At 44.4% G+C, this 12,896-nt stretch overlaps 1 protein-coding gene across 5 annotated transcripts in view; it reads right to left on the reverse strand.

Moving 5' to 3' along the window:
- ARHGEF28 (Rho guanine nucleotide exchange factor 28) overlaps positions 1–9,259 on the reverse strand; it is a 346,403-nt gene extending 337,144 nt beyond the window's left edge. For 4 of the 5 annotated variants that reach the window (XM_069556182.1, XM_069556185.1, XM_069556183.1 and 1 more), the window contains exon 1: positions 8,539–8,904. The gene's annotated coding sequence lies outside the window, so the exon portion shown is untranslated. Of the gene's footprint in view, positions 1–8,538; positions 8,905–9,125 lie in introns of those variants that run through there. The other variant, XM_069556181.1, reaches the window with a different exon arrangement.
- Positions 9,260–12,896: the final 3,637 nt, after the last annotated feature.

The following is a 12,896-nucleotide window of genomic DNA, read 5'->3' on the forward strand; positions in this document are numbered from 1 at the left end:
AGGCTAAAAGTGAAAGGATAGGAAAAGACATCCATGCAAATAGAAACTAAAAGAAAGGGGTACCTATACTTATGAGACAAAATAAACTTTAAGAGAAAAGTTGTTACAAGGGACAAATAAGGCCATTATATAATAATGAGGTCAGTTCATCAAGAGGATACACAATTATAATTATATGCATGCTGGCGGCTCCGATGGTAAAGAATCGGCCCACGGTGCGGGAGACTGGGTTCAGTCCCTGGATCAGGAAGATTTCCTGGAGAAGAGAATGGCAACCCACTCCAGTATCTTTGCCTGGAGAATCCCATGGACAGAGGAGCCTGGAGGGCTACAGTCCACGTGGTCGCAAAGAGTTGGACACAACTGAAGTGACTTAACACACACAACAAATCTGAAGGCAGAAACAGCAATGCAAGCATAGAGGACTTCACAATAGACAGATTATCCAGATAGAAAATCAAAAAGGAAATAAATAACTTAAACAATACCTTCAGTCAAATGTACCTAACAAACATACAAAACGTTCCATTCAACAGCAGAAGAATACACATACTTCTTACGCACACACATATCCTCCAGGAGAGTATTTTGGGTACAAAATTAGTCTTAACAAATTTTAAGAAGATGAAAGCCATATAAAATATCTTTTCAACCACAATGATTAAAGCTAGGAGTCAATAACAGGAAGAATGTCAGAATAAAAATCAGATGTGTGGAAATTAAATTACACTTCTAAAAAACCAACTGGTCAAAGAAGAACTCAAGTAATCCAAAAATCTTGAGATTAAAAATAGAAACACAATATACCAAAACTTATGGGATGTAACAAAGACAGTTCTAAGAGGGAAGTTTATAGTGCTTAACACTTAAATGAATGAAAAAAGAAACATAAATAAATCAATAAATGTGTTAACAAATGAAGAAAAAATATTTAACAAAAGTTCAACATCCTTTAATAAGAATTCAACAAATTGGGTATAGAAGAAACATACCTCAACATAATAAAGGCCATATATAACAAACTCAACAGTGAAAAGATAGAAAGCTTTCCCTCTAAGATCAGGAATAAGACAGGATGCCCTCTCTTATCATTTCCAGTCAACACAGTACAGAAGTTCTAGTCACAGCAATTAGACAAGAAGAATTAAAAGGCATTCCAGTGGGAAAGGAAGAAATAAAAATGTTTCTTTGAAGATGACATGATCTTACATAGAAAAACCTCAGTACTCCGCCAAAAAAACTGTTAGATCTAATAAATGAAGTCAGCAAAATCGCAAAACACAAAATCAACATACAAAAATATGTACACTAATTAACCATCTGGAGAATAAAGAAAATAATGCCATTTACAGCAGCATCAAAAAACAGGAAGATACTTAGGAATAAATTTAACAAAAGAAGTGAAATATCTATACATCAAAAACTGTAAGACACTGAAGATACTGAAGACAAATGGAAAGATACTCGTGTTCATGAATCAGAGGAATTAACACTGTTTAAATGCCCATACTGCCCAAAGCCATCTACAGATTCAATGTAATCCCTGTCAAAACTCCAATTATTTTTCAGAAAAATAGAAAACAATTGTCCTCAAATGTGTATGGAGCCATAAAAGACTGGACAATGCAATCTTAAGAAGAACAAGGTTGGAGGCATCACACTTCCTGACTGCATATTATATACAAAGCTATCAATATAGTATGGTACTGACATAAAAACAGACACAGAGATCAATGAAACAGAATTGAAAGCCCAGAAATAAATCCATGCCTGTATGGTCAATATTCAACAATGAAACCAAAAATACCCATTGGGGAAAAGATATTCTCTTCAATAAACGATGCTGGGAAAACCAGACATTCATATGCAAAAGAATAAAACTGGACCACTATCCTATACCACTCCCAAAAATTAACTTGAAGTGGATTAAAGACTTGTAAGACCTGAAACCGTAAGACTCCTAGAAGAAAACATGGCGGGGGAGCTCCTTAACGTCAGCCTTGGCAATGATTTTTGGACATGACACCGGAAGAACAAGGAACAATGCAAAACATCAGCAAGCGGGACCATATCAAACGAAAGCTTCTGCGCAACAGAAGAAACCATCAGCAAAATGAAAAGGCAACCTACAGAATGGGAGAGAATATATGTCAACCGTATATCTAACACAGGGTTAATATCCAAAATATATAAGGGACCTCATACAACTCAGTAGCAAAACAAAATCTTACTTTTCAAATGGGTAGGGGCTTCCCTGGTGGTCCAGTGGTTTAATATTCCAAAGCAAGGGGCACATGTTCAATCCCTGATCAGGGAATTAAGATCCCACATGACACACCATGCAGTCAAATGATTAAATAAAACAAAACAAACAAAATGGGCAGAGAACCTACATCGATATTTTAACAAAGACAACACACAGTATCAGTGACTACAGTTTAAAAAATATGATATTGTATACCGGAAAGGTGCTGAGAGTAGATCTTGAGTGTTCTCATCATAGGAAAGGTTAACTATGTGAGGTGATGGATGTGTTGATCATCTTGATCCTGGTAACTGTTCCACAATGTACATGTATATCAAATCATGTTGCACAATTTGCAAATAATTAAGTATCTAAAGTTGAGGGAAGAAAAAGACAGACTGGGGTATCTGTGGTTATTAGTCCCCCATTACTGAAAGTATTCAAGGACAATAATCAAATGGTCAACCATTTGGAGGTATGCTATACATGGGGATTGTTCACTTGCTAGAAACTAGAGAAAAACCTTTCACATTTCCTTCAGTCTTAAGACTATAACTCTGAACAAGAATTTCATTCATTTCCCCAGACAGAACCATACTGCTGCTGCTAAGTCCCTTCAGTCGTGTCCAACTCTGTGAGACCCCATAAACAGCAGCCCACCAGGCTCCTCTGTCCCTGGGATTCTCCAGGCAAGAACGCTGGAGTGGGTTGCCATTTCCTTCTCCAATACATGAGAGTGAAAAGTCAAAGTGAAGTCGCTCAGTCATGTCCGACTCTTCACGACCCCATGGACTGCAGCCTACCAGGCTCCTCCACCCATGGGATTTTCCAGGCAAGAGTACTGGAGTGGGGTGCCATCGCCTTCTCCGAGACAGAACATACAGTTACCTAAAAGAGGCCTGAGTAGCCTCTCATTTATATCTGAGAAGGACCAGCTATCCAACTTCTTGAGCAACATTCTCCTTCCCTCCCCTGCATCTCAATATTTTCCAATGCAATCCACACCCGATACAAAGGAAAACATCACCATTAGCATCTGTAGGGATGCTGTAAATTAGGGCTTGATGTAACAGTGGAATTACTAACCAACCATCCAATATATGTATATTCTGCTTGGAGACCCTACCAAGTAGCCTAAATCAGCATTCTTGCCATAAATCGGCTTACATTCAAGTTGGAAAATTGATAATTCAGTCAACAGTGCCAGAGATGGTGGCTTAAGCTTGCTTTGAGGATTGCAAGAGACGTCAGCTAGAAAGAAACAGGGAACAAAGGAACAAAGTCAAAGAAGTTAGGAAATACAGGGCTTGTTCCACAGGCAGTTACTAGTCCTGGCTAATGGGAGCAGAGAGTCCGCGAGACCAGGCAGAGGGGACATATGACTTGCCGACCGTTTAAAAGGAATGCCATGAAAATCACCCTTTCCTGGATTCTTTCAGCTGCAGAAAGCCAGACACTAAAGGTTAAGGCAGTAGCTAGCAAACCCTTTTATAAGTAACTATTGTCACCTTTTTTAAAAGATGACGCTGGCCCCAAGGTAAACGATTCTGAACCCAGGTGATTCCAACAAACAGCCAGGCTTCGAATCCTGGGCTAGAGACTCAACTAACCCATAATCTCATTAATCACTGAGCACCCCATACTTTTTTAAACTAACACCTGGCCACATAGCAAACCAGGAGTCTGGTGGAGCAAGAAAAAGGACCAGGCACAGACAATAAACAACAGTCATTAGCAACAAATTTGCCCCAGAAGGACTTGCCTGAACCATTCAGCCCAACAAAAACTTCCTCAATAGTTAGAAGTCCTTAAGAGATTGCCTTTGCTCCAAACTCTTCTAGTTTACAGCATCCTGCCAAGGCCACTGGTCTGTATATCAGATGTGAAAATGTTTTAATCATGAAATACAGAAATAATCAGCTCACTTGTTTTTCACCTTCTCAGCTCTACCCCACCCTCTTCCAGAAGGAGCGGGGTTTTCCACAGAAGAAAGGGAGCAGGATGGTCTATGACCCACAGGCATGGGCTCCAGACTTTCACGTCTGAAATCCCTCTGGACTAAGTCCAGAAAGATAACTCAGTCATTTCAACCTGATGACTGTCTGGTGATCAAGGTGAGGTAAGTTAATAGTATTATTTCATAATCCCTTCAAATGTTTCCTGACCACCCGCTGCAGGTGCAGGCGACAGTACATCCTGGCTGTGCTGCCCAAGACAGCAAAAGCTGAATTGACATTCGCCCTCCTCACCTTCAAATTTCAGGGCTGTATCGAACGTTCGAAGCAGCAGGTCCTTAGAGACCATCAAGTCTACCCGTTCCTCTTTGACCAGATGAGGAAGCTGAGACCCACAGAGGGGTTATACTTGCCCAAGGTTACACAGCTGAGAGGTCACAGACAAGTCTCCATTCCTTCCCTGGACTCCCAGCCTAGGGCGCTTCCCCCTGAAACCACACAGACATCTCACTGCGTTCTGAAACCTGGAGAACATGCTCAAGCTCCCTTTCTTTTCAATGTCTATTTTCCATTTGTTATAAATCTAACCATCATTTTCTGACACCTAATCTCTGCCAGGCACTACTAGAAGTGCTCTCTGCAAATTAACTCATTGAATTCCTCCAGCAACCCTAGAGGGCAGGTTACAATGATTATCCCCATTTCACAGATGTGAAACCTGAGGTAGAGAGAGGCAACAGAGTCAGGTCCATCTCATGAGACAGACTGGCCCCAGAGTGCCCACTCTTAGCCACTTGGTGATAATTTATGAAGGATAATTGCTTTTAAATTATAAAACAATGGAAGAGGTGCAAGCATTGAAAAGGGCACCATCACTAGTGTATGATAATAAATCTAAGAGTTAAACCATACATTGTGTTAATATATACAATTAGTTCATGATTTTTTTAAGGGATTGTGTGTCTGAGAGAAATATAGAAAGCATATTAACATTTTAAGCATTTTTAAAGGTAAAATGACCATAGGCACAACAGTCAAAGTCTGCCACTTGAAACAGACCGTGTTATCTGAACACTGGTTCTACTCATGCTATTATGTGAAGTGAAGGTGTCGCCCGCCTTCTATGCTGGCCTTCATTCATTCTCGGCTATGAGGCACTCCTTTTACATCAACCCTCTCCAGAAATCAAACCTCAAAATAACAAATTGAGGATTAAAATAAGAGACTGCACCTCTGAAGATTACATTTTTTATAAAAATGTCCAAAATCAAGATCACTGGAACAAATGCCCAATATTCAATTATGTTTTCACTCTCCTTCATACTAAAAACGATGTCAAATCTCATTACCTTGGTTATCCAGGAGAAGAAGTCCAGGAGCAATCATGGTAGAAACAAGGGAATTATAATTACGCCCAAGATCAAATTTCAAGGGAAAAACTGCAGTTAAGCTAAGAAGATGCACTACCACAGAAAAAGTTGCCTGACATTTTATCAGCCAAAAGTCTTCGTGTTGAGTGTGGAGAAGCCCACTGAAAATGCAACAGATCCTAAGAATTCTAAAATCAGGAAAGTATTGCCTTAGATATGAACCCCACAGTACAGAGAGTCAAAGCAGAAAGCAGAACGAGGCATATGGTAGGTCCTCAAATATTTGTCAAATACATACAAAAAAATGTTCACCAAAAAAGAAAATCATGATAGAGACTGACAGAATGCAAAATAGCAAGTGACACTGCTTAGAGGTTTTAAGAACTTTTAAATACCAAGATGATAGCGAAAGAACTAAGGATTATATAGACTGGACAAAAATGGCAGAGTACCATTCAATCAGGGCAAAATGCTCTGTGGTCTAGTACCTGACCTGTACTTCTTAAGAAAAATAACTCTAAGTCCAGCCTGGCCTAAGAGAGGGATCTGGACTCAAGCCCTACAACGTGGCATAATATTTGCAGTACAACTCTAACATGGCAAAATTCCCTGAATTTGGTGCACTTCCAATATAACACTGTTTTTAATTTATAACTCTCAACAGGAGTTGCTGGGCTTGACCCATCTCTTCATAACAAATTCAAGGTCCCGCTAAAGCAACATAAATACAGATGCAATTAAACAAAAACTACATAAACCAGGTCTGCCATATCTGATCAGTAAATTAAAGCATAATAAAATTACAGTTGGCCTGGAAGTTTGAGAGTACTCTGGACTCTATGCAGTACCATTCTAGCCATATTCCAATTGCAAGGGGTTTTCCGACATTTATACCATAAATCTTTTTTCTGGGGAGTCACAGTTGGTCATAAACTCTGGCTGAATGTGAAGTTAGGGCTTAAGTATCAGTATAGGGGCTACCAATTCTGTACAGAATCCTTAATATAGAAGTAATATTATAGTCCTTTATGTTTTAATACCTCTTTAGAACACATTTCCTTTTCTCATATACCAAAGGAGGTCACGTAACAGAGCTCACCTGAAATTCCTGCGAAATTTAAGTCTGAGCCACAACAGTAGTTTCTTATAAAAGCACAATGAGAAAATATTTCAAACTCTTCTGCAGTCCTCACATGATTAAGCAAACAAACCAAAAAAAGGTGTGAAACACAAGTGAGGAACCTGATGAAATTTCATAGAGCCTTAGTTACCAACTACTGTTTTCCTCTCTACCTTTAAGTGTTTCTAAACTGCTTAAAGGACAGGAGAGGTGCTTCAAAGGAAAGTCTAACGACACACCTGTTACATAACCTGTTCTTGGTTGACCAGGTTATGTGGCTTTGATAAGGAAGAAAACATAATCAAAAGCAGGACAAACACTAATTCTCTGTTCTGCCTTCTCACATTAGCCAGGGCATCCACCGGAGTCACATGCCCAATAGCCAGCTCTGCGCCTCAGTTTCTCTAGTCACTAACCATGAGGTCTGATGCTATCCAAATTCCTACTGGATCAAAGTTAATGAGCACAACAATCACACAGAAAGTCCACAAAGGAACATTAAACTGAAATGCTATGTAGTGTAAGAAAAAAGCCAAAGGTTTTTGCAGTAGTCATTTGTTTTCCTCCATAGGAGTCAGCTTGGCCATAAATCAGGATAAGGTAAATACCTATGTGCTTTAAGAATGTGCATATAAAAACTCAAGACAGATAAATTTAAAAGCTTCCCAGGTAAAGCTGTCACTGCTTGGAGTATCCTGTTCAAAGATCAACCCACAGAACCCAAGAGAACAGGTCTTTGATTTTTTGTTGTGAAAAAAAGGACTTCAATTCCCCTGACATCTTCAAGGCCTAGAACACAAGACGGCAAAGCTTTAGAAAACCTGGAGCCCCATGGGACCCCAAATGATCAGTTCTTTCTAAACATCTTACATTTTTGCCTATTGGTGGGGGTCTGCTGATAAAACCTTTTTAACTCTGGGTCTGCAGCGGTCTGTTGCTACCCAGGTAGGGGTCAAGAAGGGAGACGCTGGGCAAACACAGATGTTGCTGCCAGCTGAAACCAAGGAGGGGGGCAGAGGCTGCTATGGGTTCCTAGGGAGGCAGATGGATACTCTCCTGGAAATCTAATTGGTGTCTGGGAAACGAGAGCTGGGTTTCCAAGGCGGCCTGAGCACCCAGCTTCTACAGAGCCCTTCATAGGCGAGGAAGCCTCCTTGGCGCCAGCACAGGACGTCATCATGCCCCACCGCGGAAAATTCCCAACATTAGGAACGTTAGGGGACCACCACGCACACCCCAGGTTCCCAGTGGAAAAGAGACCCACAAAACACTCCTATGGAAGTCCAACGGAATTCTGGCCGCCTCTCCTAACCAGGATAACTATAGATACCTTTTAAAGCACACTTATATTTCCACGCGAAAGAAACGTTGGCGTTTATGTCCTGAGCGGAATTCCGCTCGCTCTGCTGCTCTCCGGGGACCCGCCGCGCACCCCTCACCCCGGAGCCAGGCACTGATGGGAGGGGCGATCCCAGCTTTGGAGGCTCTCCCTTCACCGCAGGAAGACCGCTGATTTCCCCGGCACCCGAACGACAGAGACCCGGCTTCCACCCACCCATTCCCGGTCCCCGGAGCGGGGCCGGCAGGGGGCGAGAGGGGCCGCGCGGCCGGGGGACCCCGCGCTCCGCCGCCGCCGCGCCGCCTCTGCACTTGTTGCAGTCCCCGAGGGGCCGGGAGGCGGCGGCCATCCTCCGCGCCGCTGAGCCCGCGGCAGCACCTCTTCCCACGCTGGAGACCCCGGACCCTGGAGAAAGGAGCTCCGCGACGGCGAACTCAGGTGAGGCGGACAAACTTTTCCGCCCCGAGGGCCCGGGGGACGCGAGGATGGAGCCCCCGAAGAGCACTTACCCGGAGCTGCAGCCCCGCAGCCTCCGGCGCCCGAGCGAGGCGCTGCCCCCGCGCCCAGCCCGCGGGCGCCCGGAACGCGCCGCCCGAGCCCGGGAGGCTCTCCCCAAGCGGCCCACGCCCGGCGGCTGCGGCGCGGCCCGGCCAGCGCGAGGGGGCGGAGCCGAGGCCGCGCTCCGGGGCCGGGCTGGCTGCGCCCGCCGCTGAGGACGCCCCGCTCGCTCCGCGCCTGCCGGCTGCCGCTGGATCCGGCATCACATGGCCCGGCCTGCCCGCCGCCGCGCCCGACGCCGGCTCCAGGAGGAAACCTGAAGCTGCCGTACCGCGCGGGCTCCGCCGGCCCCCTCCCGCCGCCGCCGGCCGCTCGCCTGGGCCTCCCTCCCCCGGCCCCCAGCACCAGGACCGGGAGAGGCTGCGGGACCGCGGGCGCGAGGTTGCGCCCGGATGGCGGCACCCGCGCGCCCGGGATCCTACCGGAGTCAGGGGCCGGCTGCCCGCTCCTGAAAGGAGATGTGCAGGGCCCGAGGAAGGCCCAGGCTGCCCTCGCCAAAAGCCACCACCGTTGTGACTGAACGTGCTCCAGTTCTTACCTAAACATCAGTAGACGCCTCTTGTTTCTCGAGGCTCACGATCCTTCAGCCCAGAGCTTCAGCAGCTGTGTGATTCTCTGTGTGTTCACGCCCGCAAGGGGCTCATTAGAAGTCATCATAATTCTGACCAGTGCAAATTCGATGCATGAAACAGGGCACCCAAAGCTGGTGCTCTGGGACAACCCAGAGGGATGGGATAGGGAGGGAGGTGGGAGGGGGGTTCAGGATGGGCGGACATATGCACACCCGTGGCTGATTCATGTCGATGTATGGCAAAAACCACCGCAATGTTGTAAAGTAATTAGTCTCCAATTAAAATAAAAATTAACTTTTTAAAAAAGAATCAACAAAAAAAATTAAAATCAGAACTTTAAAAAAGAAATCATCATAATTCAAAAGCATGAAAACCCTGTTACTTACCATGAACAGCAATATAAGAGGGAATCCCTTACCATCCACAGCACTTTTCTAGTTAGAACTGAGCACAACCCCAAGCAGAGAAGCCTCTCCATCAGCCAGGCCTTCCTAAAAGTGATGTCAGATAATGATAGCAGCTTTAAAGACAAAAATACCCATTTGATCTTTCTCATAATTAGATAGTGAAGGACAGGGAAGCCCAGCATGCTGCAATCCATGGGATCGAAAAGAGTCTAACTCGACTTACCATCTAAACAACAACCCATTTGATTTTTCTCATAATTACCTTGAGTCTCTGTTTTGGTTTTCCTATAAAGACCTGTCAGAACCAGACAGAACCAGGACAGGGGAGTAGGCCAAAGAAACTGTATACCAAGACACCCCTTCACCAGCTGTCACCAACACCCCTCCCAGGCAATGGTCAATTTCACCTCCCTGTCTGTTCTCACCTTGCCCAGGCCACCTTGCGGATAGGGCAGCCAGAGCCAGAGGGCAAAGCTGAAGAGGAGAGCAAGAAAACCCTGCCTTGCATCCGAAGTCGCAAAGGTCCAGCCTTTTGCCTTGATAAAGGGGCCGCACCCTGTCGTTGCACACCAGACTCCATGCTACAATCCCAGCTCCTATTTCACAGATCTGGGACCCCAAGGCCTGGCCTCAGGCATGGCCTTTTAAAGACAAGTAAGTTCCTGCCCATTGCCAGGTCTTCAAAGTACTCGACAAAAAATAAAAACAATAATATTCTTTTCAAAACTAAAACATACTTCCAACCGTAAATGTCTACTGGAGTTGAGATGAACCAACACACTGGACAAAAATGGTTTCCAATCCATAGTGAGCAAAAGCTTGGATGGATTAGTGGCCTTACTTGTTATGCTCCTTTCTATATCACCTCAGTTCAGTTCAGTCACTCAGTCATGTCCAACTCTTTGCAACCCTATGAACCAGGCCTCCCTGTCCATCACTAACTCCTGGAGTTTACCTAAAGTCATATCCATTGAGTCAGTGATGCCATCCAACCATTTCATCCTATGTCATCCCCTTCTCCTCCTGCCCTCAATCTTTCCCAGCATCAGGGTCTTTTCAAATGAGTCAGCTCTTCGCATCAGGTGGCCAAAGTATTGGAAGTTGAGCTTCAACATCAGTCCTTCCAATGAACACCCAGGACTGATCTCCTTTAAGATGGACTGGTTGGATCTCCTTGAAGTCCAAAGGACTCTCAAGAGTCTTCTCCAACACCACAGTTCAAAAGCATCAATTCTTTGGCACTCAGCTTTCTTTATAGTCCAGCTCTCACATCCATACATGACTACTGGAAAAACCATAGCCTTGACTAGACGGACCTTTGTTGACAAGGTAATGTCTCTGCTTTTTAATATGCTGTCTAGGTTGGTCATAACTTTCCTTCCAAGGAGTAAGCATCTTTTAATTTCATGGCTGCAATCACCATCTGCAGTGATTTTTGGAGCCCAAAAATATAAAGTCAGCCACTGTTTCCATTGTTTCCCCATCTATTTGCCAGGAAGTGATGGGACAGGATGCCATAATCTTAGTTTTCTGAATGTTGAACTGTAAGCTAACTTTTCGCTCTTCTCTTTCACTTTCATCAAGAGAGTCTTTAGTTCTTCTTCACTTTCTGCCATAAGGGTGGTGTCATCTGCACATCTGAGGGTACTGATATTTCTCTCAGCAATCTTGATTACAGCTTGTGCTTCATCCAGCCCAGCGTTTCTCATGATGTACTCTGCATAGAAGTTAAATAAGCAGGGTGACAATATACAGCCTTGACGTACTCCTTTTCCTATTTGGAACCAATCTGTTGTTCCATGTCCAGTTCTAACTGTTCCTTCCTGACCTGCATAGAGGTTTCTCAAGAGGCAGGTCAGGTGGTCTGGTATTCCCATCTCTTTCAGAATTTTCCACAGTTTATTGTGATCCACACAGTCCAAGGCTTTGGCATAGTCAATAAAGCAGAAATCGATGTTTTTCTGGAACTCTCTTGCTTTCTCAATGATCCAGTGGATGTTGGCAATTTGATCTCTGGTTCCTCTGCCTTTTCTAAAACCAGCTTGAACATCTGGAAGTTCACAGTTCACATATTGCTAAAGCCTGGCTTGGAGAATTTTGAGCATTACTTTACTAGTGTGTGCTGCTGCTGCTGCTAAGTCGCTTCAGTCATGTCCGACTCTGTGCGACCCCATAGACAGCAGCCCACCAGGCTCCCCCGTCCCTGGGATTCTCCAGGCAAGAACACTGGAGTGGGTTGCCATTTCCTTCTCCAGGAATGCATGAAAGTGAAAAGTGAAAGTGAAGTCACTCAGTCATGTCCGACTCTTAGCACCCCATGGACTGCAGCCCACCAGGCTCCTCCACCCGTGGGATTTTCCAGGCAAGAGTACTAGAGTGGGTTGCCATTGCCTTCTCCAACTAGCATGTGAGATGAGTACAATTATGCAGTAGTCTGAGCATTCTTTGGCTTTGCCTTTCTTAGGGATTGGAGGGAAAACTGACCTTTTCCGGTCCTGTGGCCACTGCAGAGGTTTCCAAATTTGCTGACATATTGAGTGCAGCACTTTCACAGCATCATCTTTTAGGATTTGAAATAGCTCAACTGGAATTCCATCACCTCCACTAGCTTTGTTCGTAGTGATGCTTCCTAAGGGCCACTTAACTTCACATTCCAGAATGTCTGGCTCTAGGTGAGTGATTACACCATCGTGATTATCTGGGTCATGAACCTTTTTTGTACAGTTCTTCTGTGTATTCTTGCCACCTCTTCTACATCACTAGCACTGTGCATTTTCTTCTTTCTTTCTCCCCTCTCCTTTTCTTCAGTACTTCTGTCAGAGAGAAGAAAATAAGAAAGTGTGGGAGGAGGACCAACTATTATTAGAAGTTACCCCCAAACCCCTTCTCCACTAAAAGGAAACAAACAAGCAAAACTAGTGTTTGTGGAACCCTCAGCGCCTGAGGACATATAATCATGCTATCTGCAGTTTTCTTGTCTTCTATCAAGCTCTGAGCTTGATCAATATTTAAATAAGTACCTGGCTTTCAACTTCTCTTGCTTCAAGTATTAAGCAAAGTGTACTCTAGCACCTTAAAAGAAGCCTGTGAAGTATGGAGCCAGAAACTATCAATTGTGTAAATAGTCCCTGTGTCTGATTGATTTTGTTGCTCCAGATATAGGTCACTCAGGACACTGAGATTGTGCTAAGCTTGGCTAGGATGGCATTTGTTTAGAATTCAAAGACTATTCTCTGGCCCCAGAGAAGGGACATTCAGCCAACAAGAAAACAGGTTGGTAATTCAGTTGGGACAGTGAGTATTAGGCCCGTGTCCCAGCTCAACTCTGTC

This window comes from Ovis canadensis, chromosome 16 (genome assembly GCF_042477335.2).
Source record: "Ovis canadensis isolate MfBH-ARS-UI-01 breed Bighorn chromosome 16, ARS-UI_OviCan_v2, whole genome shotgun sequence".
Taxonomy (NCBI): domain Eukaryota; kingdom Metazoa; phylum Chordata; class Mammalia; order Artiodactyla; family Bovidae; genus Ovis; species Ovis canadensis.